At 46.0% G+C, this 25,883-nt stretch overlaps 1 protein-coding gene across 2 annotated transcripts in view; it reads right to left on the bottom strand.

Moving 5' to 3' along the window:
- The window catches only part of HDAC4 (histone deacetylase 4), a 147,217-nt gene extending 121,690 nt beyond the window's left edge, over positions 1 to 25,527 (bottom strand). Inside the window, exon 1 of one of the 2 annotated variants that reach the window (XM_083154610.1) lies at positions 25,389 to 25,527. The gene's annotated coding sequence lies outside the window, so the exon portion shown is untranslated. The remainder of the gene's footprint in view (positions 1 to 25,388) is intronic. The other variant, XM_083154614.1, reaches the window with a different exon arrangement.
- Positions 25,528 to 25,883: the final 356 nt, after the last annotated feature.

Below are 25,883 nucleotides of genomic sequence, written 5' to 3'. Positions count from 1 at the left end.
ATTATAGAATTAGATACATTGTAGGTGAAAAGGGCGACAATAGTGTTCATCAGTGGTTTGCAAACGGTCAAGCTGGCCAGAATACATACACAGAAGGAAAGAAAAATATACATATACCAATTGGCAATCGATAGGACAAACCATTTAAATCCTAACACCGTCTTGCAAAGACGCGCTTCCTCTTCTGTTCTAGTGGAAGCATTTAAGTGATGCAGGGTAGAGACAATGTCACCAGCTCATTACGTCCCTTTCACAAGTGCTGGATGATTTGTAAACCAGCCCATCTCTGCCCACTCACAGTGAGAAATGTGTACCTCGTCTGTACAGAAACTTCACACGGTGCCAAATAATTATTTTGAAGGTTTAAATTGCAGCCTGTCTGGGGGAAAAAACTGGATTGAAGCAAATACTTTTTTGGTCACCCTGGCAACCAGTTTCAAGAGTGGAATGTAGCTCGGTGTGATTCCAGCCATTACAGATCGTGAGCATCCTGCAGCAGAAGCTCCTTGGTAGGAAGATAAGAAATCTGGGTCCATTTGTGGATGCTGAAGCCATGCATTCGTGCTGGGTTAAAAGTGGAGGAGCGCTACAGTGCCGCCGAAGTATAGCACAGCCTTACAGGGGCCCTTGGCGGAAAGGTAGTATCGTAGCACCTTATAAACAGGCGATTCACACCCAGAAACTCATATGTGCATCTTACCACGGTCAGGTTCAGGAATTGCAAAAGCAAAGTAAGGAAACAGGTGTCAGGTGAAAGGATATGGTAGAACTCGCCAGTATTCGGGATTCAAGTGGTCGTTACTCCAACAACCGAATACCGACTGCCAGGATCCCGATAGGGGGGGTTGATTGCATTAAAGCCCCTTGCAACGTTGTGGTATGGGTGTCAAACTGCACTCACGACCTTTTCTACCTCTATGGGAGTCGTGGACCCCCACAAGGGAAACTAGCCCATGTAAGTCGGGATTTCAAATGTCAGAGACCTGACCTAGCAAATCCTCTATACAAATAACCAGCTGGGTCCACACTACACCACATGCGTACCCAGAGAGATTGCCTCCGATGGGACCCGGCGTCAGAAAGTGCATACAAGATAGCCAATGCCGGCAGCGATGGGAGTGCTGGTGCCGGCAATACCACATTCAGTAGCATGTCCCTCACTAGTGACTCCCCCCATCGTCTTGCAGTGCGAATGGCTATCTATAGACTGCACATGCATAGATCGCATGCCCGAGGCCGTGCTGCGATAAAAAAAATTACAAAAAAATTGCCGGATTTTATCGCTGGCCGAACACAAGTTGATTGACAGAAAGCCACTGTTTGGGGGGTGGTAACTGGCTATTTTCTAGGCTCTGCTAAAACGCACCGCAGTGATCAGGTTTGAATAACCCCCATAGGGCCAGTTTCAGACCTGAACAGAGGACAAATTTGTTCTCAAATAGGGCAAAACCATTCTGCACTCTAGGTGGGGCAGATGTAACAGGTGCAGAGTTAGAATAAATTTGCCCTGTGTTCAAGTCAGAATTAGGCCCATAGTATGTACACAATGGATGATTTGAATCCTTTGCCGCTCTGAACGGGCAAAATATCATCTAGCGCATACCCAGTATTACTCTATGGGCAGTACAGTGGCACAGTGGGTAGCATGGTCACAGCACTGGAGGCTTGATTACAGTTTCCTCCCACAGACCAAAAGTATACTGGTAGGTTAATTGGCTACTGACACAAAGAACTCGTGCGCGCACATGTGGTAGGGAATATAGATTTCTAGCTCCACTGGAGCAAGGGCTGATGTAAATGACTGTTCACTGCGTAATACCTGTATGTGCGTATTATATTAATAAGCCAGGTTTCTCCGCTTGGGTGTCACTCCTGGCAGTGATATTACCTGGGGCTTCATCTGCGGGGATTACTACATCAATAATGGAAGAGGATGAGATTTCAAAAACAATTTACGAATTGGATACATTTTCCGCTGTAAATTACACTGCTCTCTTTCCGCCCTGAGTTAACAAAACAAACAGAGTCTATTATGCCCAGCCGTGTCTTGGGATTGCTGCAGATCATCCCACCCATCGTGGAAAATAAAGCATTTGAAATAGAATTGTGGAAGGTGTGCCATATCCAAGACAAAGCAGAGGTCACTTCTTGAGGAGAGTAAAAAAGCCTTGCAGAGCTACTGTAACTAGGTCACGTGTGAGAACCCTATCGCGTCCCTGATAACCTGTCTATTTACCGCAATATGCCGGTGATATCATATGCAGAGGTAGAGGTAGAGGTGAGACCGATAAGGCAGAAAGTTTATCACAGTGTTTCCCAAATCCAATGCCCACACTACTACCCGCCCCCAGAAAGCCCCTGTTTTCGGGATTTTTTTTTCTGTCTGTGGTAAATGACTCAACCAAGTATGTCACCCAAGCATGATTAAAGACCTCCGTGAGCTCTGGGCGGGGCCGTATGCAGTCAGTGGATTGACAATGGGGTATATTCAATGCGGGCGGCAAGCCCCTAGCGTTGAGCTATACCGCAAGCAGTGCCGATAGCTTACCATCAGAGTATTCAACGGCTTCCCCTGCACTCGCCGTTTCCAACTCGCCGGTTCCCTGAGGAGAGGTGGAAATGGCGAGTGTGGCCATCAAAATGTCAGGGCTCGCCGCCTGCATTGTATATACCCCAATATCTAGTTGGGACAGTCAATAGGCCAACCACTAATGGTCAACACCTAAAAAGGGTAGGCCTACCTTAGGTAGACACTGGCAAAAGTTCACCACAAGTTTATGGTCGACATAAGCAAGGTCAACATGTTTTCACAATTTTTTCCCTCTAAATGTGGATTTCCATACTTTACAATCCAAGTGGGAACATAGTAGGAATATAAGTGTGCCAAGGGCAGCATGGCACCATGCCTGAAGCTGTGAGGGGATGTGGTAAATATATATGGTGTCCATTTCGACTTACGATTAACAGACACCTGAAGAAAAAAAAAAAATAACTCATAAAAAAACGGTACTTATGTGTTATCTGGGCTCCCATGTTAAATGCACCCCATTTTTTCATACCCCTACTATCCAACTACGCATGGAGTTGATTTTATATAGTGTGGCGAGCGCAGCGAGCCACCGTGCCCGAAGCGTGTGCTGAGCGCAGCGAGGGGACGCAGTCTCATAAGAAAAACGGGAGCCCAGATATTACATAAGTACCAAAAAAACTCATGTCGACCTTTTCACTGTTGACCTCGCCCATAAGCTTGTGTCGACCCAAGGTATATCAAACCCTTTTTCGGTGTTGTCCTAGTCACTGTCCACCATTAGTGGCTGACCTAGTCTATCATCTATACCGTAACCACGTGGGGCCCAAATTTGGGAAATACTGGCCTAATTTTAAAAAATATATATTTTTTTTTAAATAAACAGAACAATTACAATAATTATTTTCCCATTTTCATTACAGCCTCCAAGGCAAATGGTTATTGGAACTGTACTGAAAAATCTATAAGTACTTGTAAATAGAACACTACTGAATGGAAGAACTGCCGGGTTAAAAAGGTGTTTTTGAAATCTGCATTATGCCGTCTATATCGAGGGACAGTCCAACAACGAATAAAGTGGTGCAACATATAGTCACGCCTCAGAATAATTTATTCAGTATATAATGGTTTACGTGATTCAAAGCAATCAATAAATATGCACCCAGCATAACAAAACCATTACATCATACATTTAACGGTCAGATATTCTCACGTGCTGGACAAGTACAAAGCTTCAAGCAGGAATGCTACAGGGAGCAATGAGGCTATATCCACATTACGGAAATACCCCCTACCCCCACCGCACCACACACATTGGTGTAGTATTAAATGGGGCTGCAATGCTAGGACTTGTTGTTAAGATGCAACCACAGAAAGCTTTCAAAGCATGTAATGGTTACACTACAAGTTCCATTTAACTAATCACAGAACCTTTACAGTGTAATGTCATTTAAACCCATTAGCTATTTCGGGAAAATCATATTTAACACTTACACGTCAATGACTGAAATTAGCAACAGCAGAAAAGCAAATTTAAAAAAAAGCACATTTATAGCCTACAGATTAATGTCACTTATTCTGCAACATATTCTCAATCTCGCATTGACATAACGGAGAACGTGCGGTGTGTGGGTGTGTAGTACTATGTGCCAGTGGCATGCCAGCAGTAAATTCCTCTGTATGCCACATTTCACCACATTATTTGAGTAAAGAACACATACTTTGGGTGTTATGAGCCATAACACCGCCGTACAAGAATAGCTCAGCTGGACGTCCACCAGGTAGAGTGCAAATAGTAACTAAAGATTATTATTACCAGTTCTTTATATAGCGCACACATATTCCGCAGCACTTTACAGAGAATATTTGACAACCGCATCTATGCCTGCCCCAGTGGAGCTTAAAATCTATATTCCCTACCACATGTACTCACACACTTTTATTTTATTGTTTTTTTTTGTGTGTGTGAGCCAATTAACCTACCAGTATATTTTTGGATTGTGGGACGAAACCGGAGTACCCGGAGGAAACACGCAAGCACGGGGAGAATATACAAACTCCAGAGTTAGGGCCATGGTAGGAATTAAAACCTTGATCTCAGCGCTGTGAGGCAGTAATGCTAAAAAAATAGAATATCTGTGCTGCCCAGTAGGATGTCCCATACAGTGGGGCAGAAAAGTACTTGGACAGCCACCAATTGTGCTAGTTGAACCACTTAAAGATGAGGGGCCTGTAATTTCCAACATAGGTACACTTCAAATGTGAAAGACAGAATGTGAGGGGAAAAAAACAGGAAATCTCATTGTATGATTTTTAAACAATTTATTTGTATATTCTTGCAGAAAATAAATATTTGGACAATCAAAAAGTTAAACTCAATAATGCTGCTTTCAGATCGCAAAATTGTCTTTGACCAGGTATTTTAAAACGTTTCTAAAAACGGGTCTGCCAGCTAAAACCCCTTTCACACCGCATGTCTTTAAATTTCAATGCAGTTTTTGTTCCTTCACAACACTGAACCTGTTTTAACCCATAGAAAAACAGTGGATGAAAAAAAAACGGGTCTGAAACGGGTAGACCCTGCTTTATTACAGTTTAGAAATACCAGTTCAATAGAACCGGTAAATTCATTCTGCACCTTTCAGACTGCACAAATTACCGTTTTAAAACGGTAAAAATAACGGCAAAATAACGGGTAAAAAGTGCGGTCTGAAAGGGGCATAAGTAATATAACCTCGGTTGGCAATTACAGAGGTCAAACGTTTCCTGGAGTTCTTGACCAGGTTTGCACACATGTAGCATGTATTTTGGCCCACCCCTCCATGCAGATCTTCTCTAGGGCCGGGCAACACAGAACGGGCCACTCCAGGACCTTCAAATGCTTCCTCTGGAGCCACTCCTTAGTTGCCCGGGTGGTGTGTTTGGGGTCATTGTCATGCTGGAAGACTCAGCAACAATCCATCTTCAATGATCTTAAGGATGGAAGGAGGTTTTTGCCCAAAATCTCACAATACATGGCCCTATTCATCCTCTCCTTAATAAGGATCAATCATCCGGTCACCTTTTGCAGAAAAGCAGCCCCAACTGCATGATGTTTCCACCCCAATGCTTCACAGTGGGTATGGTGTTTTTGGGATGCTACTAGTCATTCTTTCGCCTCCAAACACGGCAAATGGAGTTTACACCAAAAAGTTCTATTTTGCTCTCATCTGACCACATAACGTTCTCCCAATCCTCCTTTGGATCATCCAGATAGTCACTGGCAAACTTTAGCCAGGCCTGGACATGTGCTGGTGATGACGTAGTGCGTTACTAATGTTAACCTTTGTTACCGTGGTCCCAGCTCGCTTGAGGTCATTGACCAGGTCCCCCATATAGTTTTGGGCTGATTCCTCGCCGTTCTCAAGATCATTGATGCCCCACAAGGTGAAATCTTTCATGGAGCCCCAGGTCAAGGGAGATTGTCAGTGATCTTGTATTTCTTCCATTATTTTATAATTGCACCAACAGTTGATCTCTTCTCACCAAGCTGCTTGCATATTGTCGAGTAGCTCATCTCAGCCTTGTGCCGCCCTACCATTTTGTCCCTGGTGTCCTTAACATGGTCTTGGCCATGGTGGAGGGATGCGGTCATTCGGTCGACAAGCATTGGGTGGACATGCAGAAAGGTAGACATGAGTCTAGGTCTACAGTCAAAATGTCGACATGGGGTTTTTCACTGTTTTTTGAGCCGACAGGTGGTATTTCATGCCCTACCATCCACTAGGGCGTGGTAGGAGAATAATATAGTGTGCTGAGCATAGCGAGCCCCGCACCCGAAGCGCAGCGAGCCATGCGAGGGGACGTGGTGCTACATTTCCGTGTTGACATTCGGGTAAAAAAAAATGTCGACCTAATGACATTTAGACCTACATCCATGTCGACCTAGACCCATATCAACCTTTCTGCATGTCGACCTAATGATCCATACCCATGGTGGAGAGATTGCAGTCTGACTGTTTCAGGGTGTGGCCAGGTGTCTTTTATACAGACACCTGTATTAATGGCACCTGTTTGAACTAATTAACGAGTGGAGGAAAGAAGAGCTTCTTAAAGAAGTAAAGGTGCCCCATACACCAGGCATTCCCAACCACGGTCCTCAAGGTACACCAACGGTGCAGGTTTTTGTGATATCCAGGCTTCAGCACAGATGGATTAATCAGAATCACTCAGGTACTAATTAAGTCACCTGTGCTCAAGCCTGGATATCACTAAAACCTGTACTGTTGGTGTGCCTTGAGGACCGTGGTTGGGAATGCCTGCCATACACGATACAATAATTGTATGTGTTTTGGACTACATCACATACTTTTTGAACTGCGCGATGGGATGTGCGCAGGAGCACCATGTATAACAGGACTGTGACAGCCAGAAATCTTTCTGGTTGGTAGGTGTCCAAATATTTATTTTCCACAAGAATATACAAATAAATGGTTTAAAAATCATAAAATGATTTCCTGGTTTTTATTTTCCACATTCTGTCTCTCACAGTTGAAGTGTACCTATGATGGAAATTACAGACCTCTCTCATCTTTTTAAGTGGGTAACTTGCACAATCGGTGGCTGCCCAAATACTTTTTTTGTCCCACTCAATGTGCAGTAGGATGTCCGATACATACAGCCAAGAAGAGTATTATATGGAGATCAATAAACCCAAAAAAGCTCCTTAGATCAAAAGGATGTGCCATTCCATTCAGGGGAAGTGACGCAGCATTTCGAGAGAACTTTGTAAAGGAGTCAGGGAATTGTAATTCTTTTACTATGGGAAGGTCGGACGACCAAACAGAGAGCTAAGTGACATTTGTAAAGTGGAAAATAACTTACATTAAAATTGCTGTGACTGATAAAAATTAAAACTTTTCCCAATTCACGTCACAAGAAGCTTTCTCTGAATGTCGTATAATTGTGGCCTTGTGCTCGCTATCAAATAATAGTCCCATTATAGTGGGGAGCATTGCTGTAATAAGTTCTCTTGCTCACAAATTCATGATACTTGTCAGCTTTGCAACTGATGCAACAAGGTTTTGACATGAGCCAGATGTAATCCACACTTTTGTCTACTTTCAGTAATGGAGATGAATCCATATTTACGTCAGTACATGATGTGTTCTGTATCCTTACATGTGTGCAGCATCTTATGGGGCCTACACGCAGGGAGGTTTGAGGGCAAAGAAATCTCACTAGATAGCTTAGAAAATTCCCATACATCGCTCTGTGTGTAGGGGCCATATCTATAGCCAGAACACTGGTCCTGACAGATCGCTCTGCGCACTGCGCTTACACGTCGCTGGGTGCGGAGCGATCTGTAGCATCACTCAGAACGCTCAGCAGTGTCGCCCCGTGTGTAGGGCCATAGTGATAGCCAGGACACTGGTCCTTACAGATAGCACAGCGCTGTTGATAAAGCGTTCTGCGTGATGTAGCAAGCAGTAAGCTCAGCAGTGTCGCCTCCTACAGATATCTGTAAGCTCAAAAAATTGGGTGTGGATCATAGGGTTGACAGTATTTTGGTTGACCTGGGAAAAAGTCGACATACGTCTCAGGTGTCTATGTCGACACCTGAGCACATAGACCGCCCAATTAATGTACTACTTTGTCCGCCCTGCTTTGAGTCCTCCTTGCGCTCGGTGCACTTTACTGATCCCATTCGTAGCCCACGTGGATGTAAGGTATGAGAAAGTAAAAAAAAAAATAATAAATTCATGGAAAAATTGTGCTACTCAGTGTAACTATGTATCTATGCGACTAAGGGGCACGAATCATGTTTGTATTACATTGCACAGCTGCAAGCAATTCAGTCCTGTTTGTATTAGCGAGCATCTGAACGCTGCATCTGATGGTTGTGGTATAGTGGTTCGACAGGGTTCAGATCAACCATGGTAGTCAACCCGGCTTAGTTAGACCCACAAAGATAGTCGGCGGCTGATCGGCAGGACCATGGCCTACGGGACTTTTTCTGGATTTTTTCTGGTGTCAAAAGTCACAGGGGTCCCCACATATACGTGCAGAGTGCCCGCTCACCATGCTTCGGGCACGGTGCCTCAATACGCTTGGCACACTATTCTATTCTACTCTATGTCCACTTGGATATTAAAGAATGATCCAAGTGGACTAACACCAAAAAAAAATTCTGAAAAAGTCTGGTCAATCATGTGTCCGTCGACCATGATCCCGTCGATCAGCCCCGGTGTCTAATTAGCCTTATTTGCAACCAAAGGATCTAGGAACTGTGGCCACAAAGCCACAGTGGACCTGTATATGCCTGTTGCTTCTGGAACAGGAACGCTTTTAGTAGGTGCTTTGACTTGTACAGCATAAAAGACGTTATGGTGCTCCCATGTCATAGCGTGTCCAACGACAAACTCATCTACCCAACCGCTTCTGTTTGAACTCCTGGAAATGTTACCTACCCGGTACGTCCCTCATCTATCAAACCCATCTAGATGCTACAACCTTCCATGCCGCCACTCTGTACCTGATGCAACACTTTGCAAGTGATGAAGCTACAAAGTTCTCACCCCCCACCTCCGGGGATTTGCTAGGCTTCACCCTTGACACTAACCACTTGTGGATTTTGTACCCATCTGGCCCGTCGGCCCATTTTTTTGCAGTGTTCAGTTGCATCATACAGCAATCTCAACATCTCCTTTCCAGCAAACTTCAATGGGGTGTGAGTGAAAATTGGTGAGGTTGGTTCAGACGCCACTTTGCTGCTCTAATCGTAAATAGAATTTACCCCATCATGCTAAAACCATTCTCTGTAAAGCAACCTCATTATTAAAGCACACCTATACCATTCACACTGGAAGACACCGTCTACCCCCTCATACCATATCTCGGTTGTGTCCTCTTCTCATTGGTCTGTAGGTTCTTTAAATGTTGGCCCTTTAATTTTGCACTTATCCTGTCTGCCTTGTGTTCCCCTGTTATATCTGGTATGCAAAGCACAGAGGATCCCTTACGAACCACAATAATCTGGTCCAGATTATACAATTTAATAAACATTTTAGCAATACAGGTTTACAGGAATCGCATGCTTAAGAAAGTGCTCCCATTTTTACAGTCATGCTCTCCATAAAGCCTACTCATTATAACCAGGGTAACGATGGTCACGGCGTAAGGGATATAAATGATATATTTAAAAAAAGATGCAGCTGCCATTTTAAAATAATTGAAAAGATGTACATAAGGAAATGCTTTTAGTGCCACCTTAAGCAGCAGCAGGTGAATGAAAGCCATACGAATCATCACAACAGAACATTAATCCCTTTAGAACAGGCCAGCACTTGGCGTAAAGTGAGGATGTAATTGTTGTGTGGTCTGTCAGCCTGGCACTGTGATCGTGTGGTGATACCGGCTATTAAGAGCACGGTTAGCCACAAGGCGATCGCTCCCGGTGAACGCAGTGCAGTTAACATCTGGAACTGTGGCCAAAGCTTTCATTATGTATTCATTAGTATAAGGGGGATATCTAGAAATGGCCAAATGAAAGGACAAAGGAAAGCAGGCCAGACGGACCATGGAACCTATGCACTTTCTACGCAGTACCTGTATAATTATTCAAAACACACAAAAAACCACACCCAGGGACTATTTTATTTGACGTATCACATATTATATAAGAATTGATCAGACATTTTTCCCCAGTGTGCAGTTGCTATAAGTCTATTTTGCCTCATGAATATGAACTGGATTTTTTTTCACATGAAAGTGTCCATGGGATAGGAAACAAGCACCATAGGGGAGAGGGGTACAGTGCAGAAAAATAGGTGTGAGCTTTATAACTGTAAATGTCCATACACCCTGGGTGATTTTGCCCAGCATGTAGGCACAGCAATGATGGGGGATGGGGGGGGGGGGGAAATCGCTGTGCTTAAAATCGCTCTTTTTGCCCTGCTGAGCGATTTTCCCGGGAGTTTACGACTTTACATAGCAGGACGTTATGGAAAGCCATCCACCCTGTCGCTCATCAGCTAGTAATACCAGCAGATGAGCGTCATCCTCCGACGGTGATAAAAGAGCGTGCATCAGCGCTCACCGCTGGTACTTACATACTACATGTATTGTAGTGTATGGGCCTTTAATGTGAATGGACGTCAGCTTCAGTGGTCCAATGAACGGACAGAGAAATGGCCACCAGGAAAGAAAACTAAGAGTTACTAGGCCCTAGAATTGTCCTGAAAGGCCATCCATCGGGATGTGGTCGGAATCCCGGTGGTTGAAATACCGACCGCAGCAATGCCGGCATTTTGTCCCTCTATGGGTGTCCACGACACCCATAGAGGGAGATTAAAATAGTGTGCCGAGCGCAGCGAACCCGCAAGGGGGGCGGTCGGTATTTCGACCACCGGGATTTCATACTGATCCCCATCCATCACAGGAATTAAGCAAAACCCTGAATTAAAAACAAAGTTGATTCCTTAGTATTCATTCTAGCACACAGCACATGTCACAATCTGTGCAGTTCCTATTGCTGCCTAGGGTGTCACTCTCTGCTGTGGCGCTGCTAGCACAGTCTGGACTGTATCTACAAAACAGACCAGAGTGCGCTAGGAGCACCAGAGGAAAGAGCAATATCCCAAGCAGGAAAGAGGAACACTATTTTATTTATTTTTTCTAAATCTAAAATACCTAGAGCAGGCCTGTTCAAACTGTGGCTCTCCAGCTGTTGTCAAACAATACATCCCAGCACATGCCCTACCACAGGTTTTGCATTCTCATAATACAGGGGTTCTCAAACTCGGTCTTCAGGACTCCACACCGTTCAGGTTTTCCAGCTCACCCGGCAGGTGCACAGGTGCATTCAGTACTCATTCACACATTTTAAAAGATCCACAGGTGGAGCTAATTATTTCACTTATGATTCTATGAGGAGACCTGTAAAACATGCACTGCGTGGGGTCCTGAGGACAGAGTTTGAGAAAATGTGCCCTAATAGTAAAACTATGGCAAGGCATGATGGGAATTGAAGTTATACAAGACCAGCAAAGCCACAGGTTGGAAGCAGGTTTCATCATGGCTGATTTCCCGCCTAAAGTGACAGGAGATAGCAGAGGCAATATTACATTGATTTTATTTTTTAGTGCATATCATGCTCATTATACAAACTAATGGGCGCAACTTGAAAAGTCCCATTTGAGCACACAAATGGGTGACATGTTGTACATTTCAGCTTGCCACTACCCATCCCACCCCGTGGATAACGCGCCGGTCAGCAGAAACACACAGGCGGAAAGAAGTGAATATTGAGGTCTGTACCTGTAGTCTGCAAACCATACTGCCCATACACATGGTGCTCATGAACAGCTAAATAAGGCAGATGTACGATCGCTCATATCAGCAACATTCAGCAGTTGATCTGGTTCTTTTCCGCAATGTCATCAATCAGTTTAATGACGTGATCCAGCACAATTTGAAAGGATTTGAGGTACCATGCCTCCCCTTACCCCACACCACAACTGCTCCTGGAGGGGAGGGCACATATATACAGTAGCTAAACACTTTGGCTCGAGTGTACTTTCGTGATAGTAAGAAAGTAAAAATATATGTTATATATGTGTGAGGAGTCTCTATATATACACACACACATACACACACACACACACTTTCTGTTATTAAAGAACATTCAGCTGGACAAGCATTTCACATTTGAAAAGACTTCAGTGTAGATTTAGAAGATTATGTCATTCTAAAAGAAAACTAATCCTCAGGAATTTTTCCAATATACATATTAAGAGATTAATGTATACAAATATTTATGCTGCAAGAAACGTCCAAGCTTCTGCATGGATGCTGCAAAGCCTGCTAGCACAGTTTAGCTTCGGCTAAAGCTGGGTACACATTGGGTGATTCTTACCTGACAATATGGACGATCTTGATATCATTCACAATATTGTGTACATATTATCCAGTGTGTCCGGTCAACATCGTCAATGATGCGCGTGGCCGTGGGTTGTTAATAACCCCCCCATGTTCTTTTAAATGCAGCTCAATCTGACACTTGTCAGCAATTGCATGTATGGACCGGGAAGAAGGTGGGGGGGGGGGGGTGTAGGAGAATGTCACTGACCAGTATCATAAATGTTATCGGTCAACGTGTATGGCCTATGTCGCTCTCCAATATATTTGTATCCCTAGGCCTCTATTCCATACTTTCCTGTATGACCTTTCACATTACCATGTTGGGGGGGTGTCCCCTAGGGACAGTGGCTGGGTCAGAAGTCATGTGCTCAGCAGCAGAGGTACATACATTTCTAATGTGCATTAGTTATCGCTAGTTATCACAGGACATTTATCTCCAACTTAATACTTACCGGAGCACAGAAAACCTTTGTAAATCATAAATGCTGCATTTCAAGTGCATCTTGCATCTCAGCAATTATAGAGAGCATGTTTACCATATACTTGGTTTAAAGTCCATACACACTGGGTGATTATGTGCAGCATGTATGGACATTGATGACCGCTGTCATCGCTGGGAAGAAAGCCGCTCTGTGCATACACACTGAGCCGCTTTCCCCCTGCGCGGGCAGGGGGGGGGGGGTGGCTTTACGCAGCGCTATGCAAAGCCTTCCTCAAAGCCGCTCGTCTGCCAGTAGATGAGCAGCTTTCCCAGCGATGATGCAGGAGCGCGCAGCAGCACTCACCACTCATCGCCAGGCCATACACACTGAGCGGCTTTGAGATGAAAGCCGCTCAAACTTGGGGTTTTGAGTGGCTTTCAGCTCAAAGTTGCTCATTGTGTATGGGACTTAAGGGTCTGAACATTAAACTGTATCCTGCATGAAATAAGGTCTGTTACAATAATAGGGCCTACACACGGGGAGATTTCAGGGCATTTTCAAAGCTATCTCACTAGATCACTTAGAAAATGCCCCTACATCGCTCGGTGTGTCGGGACCATAGCGATAGCCCGTCGATTAACATCCAGCGATCTTGCTGAGTATTCTGAGGGATCTCCCTGTATCTAGGCCCCTTAGGACATAAGGTGTTCCTGCACGCACGAAGTCTGATAACGCAAAATACTGCACGAGTATAATCTGTACAACACATAATCATAATTAGAATTCATTCCGCTGAACGTGTCTAATCAGAAAGGAAGCACTTGTGCTTATCCTGAAAATAAATACATTTATAATGCCACCTATCCCACAGGAGATACAGCGCACCTTTAGCCTGCATTTCGTGCAGGTTTAACGTGCGCCTATTCTGACGGTCTTTGTTGGAGTGGATAATAATGCCTCTCACATCTCTGTGTGGGTGTAGCGTGCCTGCAGCATTTGTACGGAAGTTAGGTCATTTCGTGGCCTATATGATGCATTGCTTTCGTGTATTCTTTGTTCATAGCTCTCCATTCATTCCCCATTAACAGCAGCTGTGAGCCAGGATAACATATCATAAATATACATATACATTGCATATTCATGCTTTGCAAGTATGTGTCAGTTGAGAGGCATTAATGCCAGGTGCATGCACACGGCATGGGGTGATACAGAGCAGAAATGATCTGGTTTATAACAATAATGTTGTTGCAAGAATGAGATTACATTGAGGCGGCATTAAAAGTTTATGCAGAAGAATGATTGGATTTGTACAGACATACATTGATGCTCTGCAGTCCAGAACCCTGCAGGAGTTATAGCGCAGGCAAGGGGGCAGGTGCTATTCACCAATTTGTGGGCAGCGTGGATGATGCCTCACAGCATGGAGGACATGGGTTTGATTCCCATCATGACGCAAACTGTGTAGAGTTTGTATATTCTCCCAGTGCTTGCGTGGGATCCAACATATCTATAGCACAGTCCTTGTGTCTCCTGCTCTGAAACGACGCGCACGGGACCGAGCATAGGAACAATTTTTCATCCGGTTTCTTGGTCCAATCCGTTGGAATCGGATGAAATGTGCCCAAATGGCACTAGTGTATGCGCACCTTTACAACCATTTCTGAACACACACACACACACATAAGGACTGGTTAAGGTCCTTTTCTGTTGCTCAGGAGAAGTATTAGAGCTCAAGGAGATACACTGAACATTGATGGAGGCAGTTTTCAGGAGAAATTTAATGAAAAATTAATTCACAGAAAGGGTAGTGGTTGAGTGGAATAGCCTCCCATCAGAGATGGTAGAGGCTAAAGGCTCCCATAAGCTGTGTACACACGGGGGGCGATAGGGTCTGAAATCGCTGGCGACCATATTGCCAGTGATGGGAGTGTGCCCTGGCGATAAATCGCCGGGTGCGCGCTCCCGTTTTCAGCCCCATTCTAATCGCTGGTCGCAGGAGCTTGCTCCTGCGACCAGTTGATTACCTCTGCGACATTGCCCGGCAGAGGTTCCTTCTCATCAGCGACCATCTCTGGTCGCTAATGAAAAGCGACCATCTCTGGTCATTAGCGACCATCTCTGGTCGCTAATGAAACTGAGCAACATATCTCCCCCGTGTGTACGGGGCTATACACTGGGCCAATTTGTTCTAAGGACAAGTCGGACCAGTTAGCCCTTGAGAGCCCCCCCGGCAGGCTCACGTGCAATTTGCCACTTTTTGTGACATTTTTCCATGCAATAAATCAGATGCGATTTATTGTACGTATTCCAGGGAAGCTGCAGCTGGGGGTGGACAGCGGGGTCCGGCCAGCTGGTGGTGGCAGGCAGTGAGGTCCGTCCGAGCAGTGGCTGGGAACTTGTAGCGACATTTTGCCGGGCGGCGGGGCAGGATGTGGCTGCTGAATATTTTGAAATGACTGGCCTGGACACTGATTGGCTGAGAGAATGCTCTCAGCCAATCAGCAGCCTCCCATCTGCTGGGAAGTGGTTGCAGTAGCAGTTCCAGTTTGGCTGCTGGACCACCAGTTACAATTGGCCGGCGTTACATTTGAAATGCTGCATGTTCTCCATGTATCTCTATGATTGCCCAACTAATTAGTAAGCTCTATTTAAACCTTTGAGTGCATTTGTCAAAATGTGTGTGGAAATTACCAAGCAAACATTTTTATTCATCATAATTACCTGAAATGTTTACATTATAAAGGAAAATATATTCATTTTTAACACATTTTTTATTTGAATCTATATAACCAATGTGAATGATGCTGGCATTGTTAATTGATATTTTGCACATCTCTCACAGAGATTCTGGCACTCAAAGGGTTAAGTACATCCATAATGTCTACCCCCACCCCCACGACCTCTCCTCCCACCCTCCCCCTCACTGCTCCCTAAACTGACCCCTACACTCAAAGTGTGCACACACAGTTAGATCTGGCATTCAATTTCTACTATATTGAACGGTACTCAATGCGGCGCAGATGGCTTATTTTCTGCAAGTATGCCGAAATCAAGCCATCACCGACGTCCAACCCACTCACCGCTCGCTGTATTCAACGTTTGGAAGTAATCCTCCGTCAGAGTATGGTGAGGATACCCTTAACGGCGAGGTTTGCTGCAAACCCAATGCATTTTGTGGCAAGCCCCGCACTCGCTGTTTCCACCTCGCTGAAAAGAACCAGCGAGGTGGAAATGAATACTGAAGGTGAGCTATCGGCACTGCTCGCCGTCAGGGCATTGAATATACCCCATAGTCTTACCTGTCAAAACCATTTTTCTTTTCAATTTCCGCTAAACTTGAACCCGCTCATGGATCGAATCCACATCGAATGCTGCTAAAAGGTTTCGATGTGCATTAGATTTTGACTATATAGCCAAAATCGAATGTTATATCTAAAGGTTCATACACACTGGGCGACTATGCCCAGCGTGTATGGACGGTGATAATCGCTATCATCGCTGCGGGGAAAGCCGCTCAGTGTGTACAAACTGAGCGGCTTTCCCTCTGCACGGCACCATGAGCGGGGAGAGGACGGCTTTGCATAGCGCAGTGCTATGTATAGCCATCCTCAAAGCCGCTCATTTGCTGGTAATACCAGCAGATGAACCACTTTCCCGGCGATGATGCGGGAGCCGGGGCATACACACTGGGCGGCTTTCAGCTGAATGCCGCTCAAACATGCTGTTTTGAGTGACTTTCAGCTCAAATTCGCCCAGTGTGTATGGTCCTTAACAGTGTGTACACAGCATCACAATTTCTGGTTGTGCACTACTATGGTGGGTGAAAGCGGGGAACACAACGCAGTTCTACACATGCTGGCTAGGTAGAGTAATGACAGGTCTATGATTGTGGAGAGACCGCAGATATTTTAGTCATTTTGTGACACTGCAGCAGAGATGGGCAAGTCTCCCCATATCTACAATCTTCATATCCTTTTGTTCAACCCAATATGAAGCTTTGAATTTCGATTGTATGCTGCCTCCGGTTTACCTATTTTTGAATGCAGAGATTTACGGCTGGAACACCCACAGATCCATTTGGTTTGGCATCAATTCACTTATGTGGATCAGATATACTGCTGTAAGGGGTGCATTGAATCCATATATTTTTCTTGACAGACAACTGGATAAGGAAACAGATGAACAGCTAGGCATGGCGTGTGCTTAAGTAACAGTCATCAGAGAACGTTTTATTAGTAAGATCAAAGCATCATCGGGAGTCAATCTATATGCCAAAGCCATCCAAATGAGGCTATGTACAATTTAACTTTGCTTTACCACGTACAACTATTACATTATTACTTATATCAGTGGTTCCTGAACGCGGCCCTCAAGGCACCCAACTGTCCAGGTCCTAGGGATATCCCTGCTTGTGCACAATCAAACTAAAGCTGGCCATACATCAGGACAACCTGCCTAAGACCTGATCATACGCAGGTCACGGAGCAGTCGATGAGCCATTAAAAAGCACATAGGATCTGCTTAGGACCAGAATGAAAGCTGACGGATCAGGAGTGTCTCACGTCTGATCTGAGGGCCGACATCTCGACCAGCCGGACTGGTCATCGTAATTACATTACGCACAACGTGCACACGATCCGTCCAACAGCCAGTCGAGTATGTGCGTGCCGACACAATTATATCGTTCAGTTGAATGGGGGGGGGGGGGGGCTGGTACGTACCTACAGATTTATCTGTCCAATTTGACTGGTGGGAACAAGAATCTGGTAATGAATGGGAGTATAGGAGAATTAAACATTTGCTCCCAAACACAGGAAAACAAGCCAGTGGTCATTTTTAGACAAATTAGTTTAAGCCCACTTGACTTAACAAATTTATCTGAATAATCTTTTTTTTTCCCATTTTCGAGCTTTTGGAGCAAATGAATGACGGTCATATGCTCCCATACATTACAAAATTTTTGTTCCCACCAGACAGATATCTGTAGTATGTACCCAGATTTACTGAGGTACTAATTATGTCACCTGCGCCTAAGCATGAATATCCTTATAGGGCAGTTTCAATGCTACGGCAAGGATGGCTTATTTTCGGCGAGGAAAAGCCATCAGTTCCCCTCACCGTATTCAATATATTCAGGAGAAATCCTCGCCGTGAGAGGATGGAGAGGATCCCCTTAAACGGCAAGGTTCACTGCAAATGCAGAGAGTCCGCTGCGTATTGTGGCAAGCCCCGCCGTTTTAATGGCCACACTCGTCGAAGGGAACCAGCCAGCTGGAAACGGCAAGTGAAGGGGGGCGGGTTTGAATACTCTAACAGCGAGCTATCAGCGCATTGAATACCCCTCAAACCATGAACTATTGGGGTGCCCTGAAGACTGCATTTGGGAACCACAGACATATATAGTTGTTTAATCTCAATTTTTCGCACAGCACTTTACATTATTGCTAAAGGTGGGACAACCATTTTGGGCCCACTGTAGTCATTCACAACAGTACGTGCACATTGTAACTTCCAGGCTATTGCAGCAAGTTATTACTGACAGTGCCGATCCAACAACATGGCAGCAATAATACATTTTGGGTAACTAATTACCAAAAATATTTTGCTATAACAGTGCCTATTATGGGGACAATCTTACTAACCGCGAGGAAGTGAACTTGGCCACCTCGCAGAACCATCCAGCCCTGGACTCGCTGCAAACAAGATATCCACAAGTCCAGAGCATATAGTCACACAGCGCGTGAATTTGTAGCTAATCGAACTCGCCCAGTTATTCGTCAGTTTGGGGCTCCTATTATTTATTATACATTCCCCTTGTTGGGCCCTATTGCACCAGGTTTAGCCATGTAAGCCCAAGTTATGGGTGTGGCATGCTTGGACATTGGGTCGCACATGTTCAGGTAAAGGGAAGGCCCTCATAGTTCTGTCACCTGTGTCAAATCTATTACAACAGTCTACCTGGGTGAAATTGAATCCATGTGCCTAGGGCAACTCTGACCACTGTGCTACTTTTTTTGTTTGACACTGCTGATATCCTGTCTTAAGTGATGGGAGATCAGGGGGTACGATATTTGATTGTTTTTTTTCTAATCGTGCACAGAGAGGTTGGGTTCAGTCGCACAACACAGCTATACCCCAACCAAAGTAATAGACATGACACAAAAAGCCCAGTTTCAGCACTCAAACCGATCGCATTTCGCTTATTAGAGCTCGACGCCTCCTGGAGGGGAGGGGAGCTAAAAATCAAGCACCGGCAACTGATCGCCCCCAAACAGAGCAACAATTGAATAGCTCCATTGGGCACCATCTACTGTCTGCCAGCGAGAAAACAATTGGATGTTGCCCTTAGGATAGCAGTAATTCTGCTTGTGAAACAGTATTAGTATCAGACAATGAAGCGGAGTACACACCGGGCGATACATTGTTAACCATATGTACGATATCCATAACAATATCTTCAGCATCTTCCAGTGTGTAAAGTCAATATTGTTAACGATGTGCGAGGCCGCAGTCAGTTAACGAAAAGCAGCTCAATCGGAGCAGGTGACATCACTGATATCGTGAACAATATCGGTCGGTAGTGTTCATTATAGCACCCGCCATCTTTGACAACCCATGCAGTTCCTCTTCCCTGCTTGGGGTTTCGCTGTCTGCTGTAGTGCTTCTAGCAGTGTGGTCTGTATATCAGCACTGATATGCAAACCAGACCTGTGCTAGAAACACCACAGCAGACAGTGACACCCCAGGCAGGGAACAGGAACTGCATGGGTTGTCAAAGATGGCGAGTGCTAGAATGAACACTAGGTCAGTGTGTATGCGCTATATTGTTCTCTCACAGCATCGCTGATAGAGTTAACTATATCTGCGTCCACAGTAATCGCTTCAGTGTGTACCTAAGCATAACGTTCCCATTTATCGCCCAAATGTTCAATAATAAGAGCGCACACACAGAGGTGGCAGACAAGTTGAAAACTTATAAGCAGTAGCCATGGGATTGCTACATACCAACTGACAATGAACTGGTGACGTACCCAGTACTCCCCATTCATACAATTCATAGGAGATTTATCTGAACGCTGTGGATTAGCAGGAATGAACGCGTTGATTGCCTAGGATTTCTTACCATTTGCATAACAACAACACAATAAGTAACTTTAGATTTTTAAATATTAGTGCTGCAAATCTCATAATATAATACAGACGGCGTTTCATCAGGGCCGATACAGAAGTGAAAAGGAGCCTTATGAAGTTCTCAGCCAAATCGGTTTAGAGATATGACAAAGGGTCACATGAGAAGATAAATATATATGTTCCAGCTAAAGATCAATCATGCTGGAGTACAAAACACACACATGATGCAATGGAAGAGAACTAGGGAAATACCATGTATGTTTTGTGTGTCTGCGAGACAAGCAAATAGAAATCCCCGTGATCACTTGGGTATGGGTCATTGGTTCGACCAATATTCAGTCGACATACATTGGGTTGACCACCGAATGTCGACATGGCTTAGGTCAACATGGATGGAAGGACGAAACAAGAATTTGGTCAACAATGTCTAGGTCGACAATCAAAAGGTCAACCTGGGTTTTTCACTGGGTTTTGGTCCCGAATGTCAACATGGTCGACATGGACACTATCCCTCCACACCCTACAGCAGGCATGTCCAAACTGTGGCCCTCCAGCTGTTGTGAAACTACCCATCCCAGCATGCCTTGCCATAGTTTTAGCATTCCCTATTAGCAAAACTGTGGCAGGGCATGATGGGAAGTGAAGTTTCACAACAGTCATAGTTTGGACATGACTGCCTTAGAGGGCATGAAATAGCACCTGTCGGCACATGACGGCTCAAAAAAAAAACAAAAAAACCTGTTGACCTAGCCTAATGCTTGTGTCGACATGCCATCTATGTTATGTTAACCTTAGGCATGTCGACCTAACCCATGTTGACTTTCAGTGGTCGACCCAACCACCGTATACTTTATTGGGTCAACTTTATATATGTCGACCCAACCACCGTATACCGATCAGATTTGTAGTGTTCATTCTAGCACATGCCATCTTTGAAAACCCATGCAGTTCCTCTTCTCTGCCTGGGGTGTCGCTGTCTGCTGTTGTGCTTCTAGCACAGTGTGGTCTGTATATCAGCACTGATGTAAACCAGACCTGTGCTAGAAAAACCACAGCAGACAGCGTCACCCCAGGCAGGAAACACAAACTGCATGGGTTTTCAAAAATGGCGGGTGCTAGACTGGACACTAGATTTGGTGTTCCCCATATTTCAGGGATTGCTCACAGATATGTATTAGAAAGCGGACAATGTAATAGTGGGCCAATAAGGCCATGCCCCAAGGGGATTTTAAATCGGTCAAACAATGTGAAAGCAGACGAAAAAAAAAAAAAAAAAAAAGACATTGAACAGCAGCAAGCACCTAAGGACTCACTTGCAATGTTTGCATCCCCAAACTGCCCATAAGCTGTAGAATGTACCTGGCAAACATATCAGCATGCTGGCATCAGGCATTGATACAGACACACCCAGCTATATAAACCACAAGCACCATTCCTTTTTCTATTGGCATGTAGCTGGCACACACTGCACTAGGCCACAATCATACCGTCAGATAAAGCAATGATCCCCAACATGAATACTGGACTAAAAGGCTATATTCTAAATGAGCCAAGACACCAATTTTCTTGAGAAAATCAACTCTGAAACCAGACAGGTCAAACACCACAAAAAATTAAGTTTCTGCATTAATAGTAACAGACTCAAACAATAAAATCAGTAGGACACAACAATGGGGTGTATTCAATGCGGCCGAAAACAAGCAATCCTCGCCGTTTAACCCCCATGCCGGTCGCTCACCCTATTCTACGTTCCGGGGAAATCCTCGCTGTCAAAGGACCCCAAACAGCGAGGCTCGCAACTATTGCAGGGAGCCCGCTGCATTTAGCCGCAAGACTTGCTGTTTTAGTGGCTGCATACGACGTTTCCCCCTCGCTCCAAAAACCTAGTGAAGGGGGAAACGGCATGTACAGGAGGTCAGTTGAACACTGACCCTGCGAGCAGGCAGCACTGCTCGCTGCCACAGCTAGCAGAAAGCATTGAATATACCCCAATGTATTAGTTTTCACTCTAGGAGTGACAGCGGGTAGGGCGCCGGGGGGCGGACCGGGCACGCCGACGTCACAGCTGGGGGCGTGCCCGGGCCGCCGACGTCATGAAAGGGGCATGCCCGGCCCGCCGCCGTCATGAAAGGGGTGTGCCCGGGCCACCGCTGTCATGAAAGAGTCGTGCCCGAGCCGCCGCCATCATCAAAGGGGGCGGGCCCGGCCCCTCCGAAGCCACTGTGCTGCCGGGGAAGCGCCGGGCATCGCCGTCTGCGGCGATGCTGGGCTTCCCCGTGAGGTTTTTTTAGCGGGACGCTGCGAGAGGGGCAGGGCGCATTTTGCCCTTTAAAAATCGGGCAGGGCGCGGCACAGCGCCCCGCTAAAACAGCCTAGCGGGAACACTATGTATACAGCGGCCCAACAGAACACACTCTGCTGCAGGCCCATAGGCTGCAAAGAAAACCCACCGTGCCACACGATACTTCCCTAGGATGAAACCCCAACACACCACGGGTGTGGTTCGTTTTATCGAATGACATTAGGTCGAATGTCATTTGGTCGACCCCACTAGGTCGAATGTATAAAAAGGTCGACATGGGTTTATGTCGAACTTCCGACTATGTCGACTGCCGTTAGGTCGACTGGGGTTAGGTCGAATTGCTCTTTTTGGGGTTTTTTTGGCCGAAATGTCAACAGTGTCGACATGGACACTGTTGACATAGTGAATCGGACCCTCGCATCGCTCGCAATGCTTCGGGCACGGTGGCTCGCTTCGCTCGCCACAGCTTTAATAACCTCCTCCACGCCCTAGTGGATGGTAGGGCATGAACCACCGCCTGTCGGCACATGTCGGCACCAAAAAAAACCCAAAAAGAGCAATTCGACCTAACCCCAGTCGACCTAATGGCAGTCGACATAGTCGGAAGTTCGACATAAACCCATGTCGACCTTTTTACACATTCGACCTAGTGGGGTCGACCAAATGACATTCGACCTAATGTCATTCGATAAAACGACCGTATCCCCACACCACATACCCAGCAACTCAACAGATCTCTACCATGCAACAGGGTATGGGTCATATGGTCGACAGAACTTAGGTGGACAGTCATTAAGTCAACCACTATAGGTCGACACATGAAACAGGTCGACATCAGCATTAGGTTGGCCAGAAAAAGGTGAAAATTTGTTTTATTTTTAGTGTTTCTATGTCAACTTAAGTCGACATGGACACCGTATATGTGTATGTCGATAGGCTTGGCACACTATTAAATACTCACTCTATGGCCACTTAGATAATAAAGTATGCAAAACCACCTTTTGGGGGGATTGGGACCATGAAAACTCATGTCAATCGTTTTCATGTTGACATTTTCCATGCCGACCTAATGACCATTTTGACCTAGTGACTGCATCCTTATGCAACTGATGCCCACCATCCAATTTAACAGATACCTACCATTCAACAGATGCCCATTTACACCCCTTTCAGACAAGCCATAACCCCTCGATTTTTTGAAGTGCACATGCGATAACTCAGGTCCAGCCTATGTCTGGAAGGGTCTGATCTGGGTTGACAGCTCCAGGTCTGTGTCCCATCTATCAGGCATGGTTATTCCCAGGACTTTGACCCCCAGTCATGGTCCAGGTTCATGCTGAAAATAAATTTGTTGTAATTGAACAGTAGCACTTATGAAATAATCTCCAAGCGCCCACTGTAAACCGGGAGACCAGGGTGCGGTGTGACATGTGACTACCCTGCAATAACCAGTCACCTGTGTGTATGAAGGGGGTAAGTACAGAAAATCCAGGTTTCAACCTGCGCTCAGTGTCTCGAGTCCAAATGGGGTTTGAGATTTAAGTTTAAAAGGGTATTATGAACAGTTCCCCACCCTGAAACAGATGCCCACTTAGCAACAGATGCCTACCCTGACATGCTATATGATGGAAGCTAACGGACCCCTTACCCTACAACATATGGCACTTTACAACAGATCACTACCGTGCAAAATATACCCCCTTATTGAGAGATCCCTACCCTGCAACAAGACACCCATTCTGCATCTAAACCAAGGCTGGGCAATTGTGGCCCTCCAGATGTTGAGGAACTACACATCCCAGGATGCTTTGCATTAGTTTTGCTATGTGGCCATGCTGAAACTGATGAAAGGCATGCTGGGATGTGTAGTTCCTCAACATCTGAAGGGCCGCAATTGCCCAGCCCTGATCTAAACGGATCCTGACTGTCAAAACACCGACAGCCAGGTTCCCGACGGCCACCTGCTATTTTCACTTGTGGGGGTCCACGACCCCCATAGAGGGAGAATAGAATAGGTGGCGAGCCCGCAAGGGGCTTAGTTGCGCTCACCATGCTGTCTGGGTCCGGCCAGTCGGGATCCCGACTGTCGGACCCCTGTACCACATGCAGATTCCTACCTTGCAACCCAAAAGATACTTACCGTGCAACAGATGCACCCATCTTTTACTATATGCTCTTATGTTTACACTCAATATCGTTAATGATGTGCGCTCACGTGCACTAAGAATGGCCCCTGTGGATCAATCGGCTCTATAGCCAACGATCCACATATTCAGCGGTTCCCAGCGACTTCACTCAACAATATCGTTCAGTGTGTCCACTCAATATTTGCGACCCCCGGCCGATACCATTAACTATATCGGCTGCGGCCAGCATTGGGCAGCATGCATGGGGCTTCAGTGAAAGATTTCTAACCTGCAACAGATGCCCACAGCAAAAGATCCCTACCTTGCAACAAAAAGCCCATTGCGCACCTCAACAGATCCCTCCTACCTTGCAACCCAAGAGATTCCTACCATGCAAAAGATCCCAACCCTGCATATCAACAGATCCCTACCCTGCAATAAATAACCACTGAGCAACAGATCCCTGCCCTGCACCAGATCCCGACCCCACTTAGTAAACAGATCCCCGCTCTACATCTCAAAAGATCCCTTCCCTGTAACAGATGCCCACTTAGCAACAGATGCCTGCTCTGCATCTCAGTAGATCCCTACCCTGCAATAGATCACCACTGAGCAGCAGATCCCTAACCAGGAGCCCAGCAGATCCATAGCCTACAACAGATGTACGCTTAGTAACAGATCCCTGCCATGCAACTGAACAGATGCTCACCCTGCAGCATGCACAGCTGTAAGCAATGCCCCACACCTACTGCACAGGCACACGTGTTACAGCTGCAATTATTATATACATGCACTCCGGGCACACAGACAGGCTGGGCGGTGACCATCCACAGGCCATTCATTTATTTAAGCGCGTATGCATTAATTATTACACAGTTGGAATGACTGCCCCGTCTGGGAGAGACCTGGGGCAGATAAACACTGACATGCAGGCAACACTCATACCCCACAGGGGCACATCTCCTCCACTACTCCCTCACCTGTGCCAGGCACCCGAACCTCGCTCTGTGTCTCCCCCCTGCTTCCTCCTAGGTCCTCCTGTTCTACCCGAGCCTCCGAGCGGCCAACATCCCGCGCACCTCCTCACACTGCACCCTGCCTCGCACTGACCGCCCATTGGCCAGCTAAGCTGCCACTCTGTACAGGGGAACCAGCGCTCGCCGCACCGGCCAGTAAGATGTTAGCAGTAAACAGAAACGTTTGCTGATTGGACAGACCGGACGTCAGTAGAAAAGCGGATAACAGGGCGCAGCCCGCTGACCCCAGCCCCCCTGCGTCACTGCCCCTTTTTCCCTTAACACACCAATCACGTACGTTCGGGTGGGACGCGAACCCAGCGAGAAGTCTCATTGGCTGTAGTAGCTGCCAATCCGGTAACAGACTGCCTCCTGTGGTCCCCGAGAGCTCCCTCGGCTTCCATTGGGCAGTCTGCTTCACGTGTTCTGTATTTGTTCACCACAGCCAATGGACGTTCG

Source organism: Crinia signifera, chromosome 7, assembly GCF_055691185.1.
Source record: "Crinia signifera chromosome 7, ASM5569118v1, whole genome shotgun sequence".
Lineage (NCBI taxonomy): Eukaryota > Metazoa > Chordata > Amphibia > Anura > Myobatrachidae > Crinia > Crinia signifera.
This window is presented reverse-complemented; position numbering and strand designations above follow the sequence as displayed.